Below are 2,589 nucleotides of genomic sequence, written 5' to 3'. Positions count from 1 at the left end.
GAGTTCTCCGCGGGAGCGCCCGGCGGGATGCAGCCGTGGCTGCGGCACTCCCAGACCTGCCTTTCCAGTTTCCGCTCTCCATCTCCTCTCCTTCCCTTCCCTTGGCAGCCTGCATTAAATCCACGAGCCCTGAACTGCACCAGCTCCTTCCACGCCTCCACTCTCATCCCTACGGCTCTCTTCTCACCAACCGAGGACACCCCCTCCATCCTGCTGGGAATAAGAGCCAGAATCCGATTTCCACGTTGGGTTTGTGCCGTTCCCCCCGTGCCTGTGTCCCAGGATGCAGAGGGATGCTCAGAGCAGGGGGGATGAGGGGCTGAGGTGCCGGTGCTGCTGCTCTGCCCCGCAGCGGGTGTGTGGCCCACCGAGATCCCAAAGTGCCACTCTGGGCCCAGGGAAGGTGCCAGGTTCTGCAGGAAACCTCCTGCCAAGCGCTGGGAGCCAGACACAGGGAGGTTCTGCAGTTACGTAAATATTTTCCTTTGCGGTTAAACACAGCCACTTTCTCCTTCCTCAGCACGGCGATAAAAGCACATTTCAATAAACAGGGCTTCCAAGGGATGTTTGCTTTTGGCTCCTCTTCCCGCCTGTTTCATTCACTGGAATTGCTCCTGGCTGAAGGAACTGCGGGAGAGACCCCCCGGTCCCTCAGCTCCCTCTGCAAACTCGGCGCCTTCTCCCAAACCCTCCCATCCCCAGTCACTCTTGGATTTCAACTGCAAAAGTAACATTGATAAAAAGGCAGATGACTGCAATTCCTTGCTCCGTGGGTTTTTTGATCCATCCAGCCCTGGAGTCCCAGACCTAAATGCCGGGATGGATCCTTGCCAGGGATCCCCTGCAGAGACGGTGAAATTCCAGGCGTGAATTGGTTATTTGAGGAGAATAATTGGATTTTCATTAAGAGGACACTCACAAACTGCTGCAGATTTCTGAAAGTCGATTTATTTCCAGCCAGCAGCTGCCGCCTCGTTCCCAAATTCCCCACAGAAGTTTTACAGCTCCGTTTGGGGTCCCGTGGATCTGGGGCCCTGATCTGCCCCCAGAGAGCTGGGAAAGTGCAGGATTTGAGGCACTTTGCGCCTCGTTGTGTAGCAGGGATTGGGAAACCTTCCCAATAAACATCCTGCAGGGCTGGGGAGGTTTGGAATTAAACCCTAAATCACTTTAATAAATCCAATGGGATTATTTCAATTAAAAAGAAGTGATTACAACAGCCCTTATTTTCTTATTAGGGCGTTTAAGAGCCCCTATTAAAAGATTAGAGGATATTAAGCATTTGTAGGGCTCTCAAAAACAGTTTGGGATATCCCTGGTTAAAATTATTGCTGTTTAAATACTTCTGCCTAAAAATTACAGTGGTAAAATTGGACAGCCCTGTCCGAATTTGGGACAGCAGCTTTGAGAAGCCCTGAGACCACCCCAGGGACCCCCCATGGCCATGGAAAACCCACCTGGGTTTATAGAAAACGTTTTCATTCCCCTGAAGCAAGAAAAATCCCTTCAATATTCCCCAATCTGCTCATTCGTCTTCTCCAGCAGTCCAGCCCAGGGCCAGGAGCTGCCAGGGGCAAATAATTCCCATTTCCATAGATCGGGAGATGAATCATTCCTGGTATTTTTAGCAGGTCATTAAGGGCTGGCAGCGATATTTGCAAACTGACTTGCGAGGGTTTGGATTGGTGGGAGAAAACCCCGGAGAGAAAACATCGGCTGGGAGTCAGAACAGAGGGAATGGGAGCACTGGGAATTGTTATCTCCAAGTCTGAAAATGACAGAGGGATGGAGGTAAATGGGCTTTGTAGGAGCCTGGGCAGCACTCCACTGAAACGTGGGAGTAAAAAGGATGGGATAAGGATTGTCCCTGTCCCATGGATATTTACACACCCTGGGGAGGGAAGCTGCAGGCACTGGGAACAGCTGAGTTCCCGTGGGATTGGATGGGAGGGGAATTTTCCTGCTGGTTTGTGAGCAGGGAAGTTCCTTGGGAGTTCAGAGGAGCATCAGGGCACCTCAGAGGAGTCATGGAATGGTTGTGCTGGAAGGGACCTTAAATCCCACCCAGTGCCACCCCTGCCATGGCAGGGACACCTCCCACTGTCCCAGGCTGCTCCAAGCCCCAATGTCCAGCCTGGCCTTGGGCACTGCCAGGGATCCAGGGGCAGCCCCAGCTGCTCTGGGCACCCTGTGCCAGGGCCTGCCCACCCTCCCAGGGAGGGATTCCTTCCTAATCTCCAATCTCCTCTTTAGTTCAAAACCATTCCCTCTTGTCCCATCACCACCTGCCCGTGTAGAATTCCCTCTCCTGGGACAGGGGCAGAGCTGCTCCCCCAGCAGTGGAGCAGAGCTGCCCAGAATGGGCCTTTAATGAAGAAATTATGCATTTTATTATTCACATTGACCAGCTTCTTCTCCTTTTCTGTGCTATTGGGGGTTCGATGAGCACCATTCAGAGGGAAATCCAGGGAATAAACCCAGCTGGAAGGATCCCAGGGAGCCTCTGGCCAGCGGGAGGCAGCTCCCACATCCCTGGGCAGCCCAACTCTGCCACGGCCCAGGCTGACAGGGCTGCACATTCCTTCCCAA

This window comes from Corvus brachyrhynchos, unplaced genomic scaffold (assembly GCF_000691975.1).
Source record: "Corvus brachyrhynchos isolate BGI_N302 unplaced genomic scaffold, ASM69197v1 scaffold720, whole genome shotgun sequence".
Taxonomy (NCBI): Eukaryota; Metazoa; Chordata; class Aves; order Passeriformes; family Corvidae; genus Corvus; species Corvus brachyrhynchos.
Note: the sequence above shows the minus strand (reverse complement) of the source record.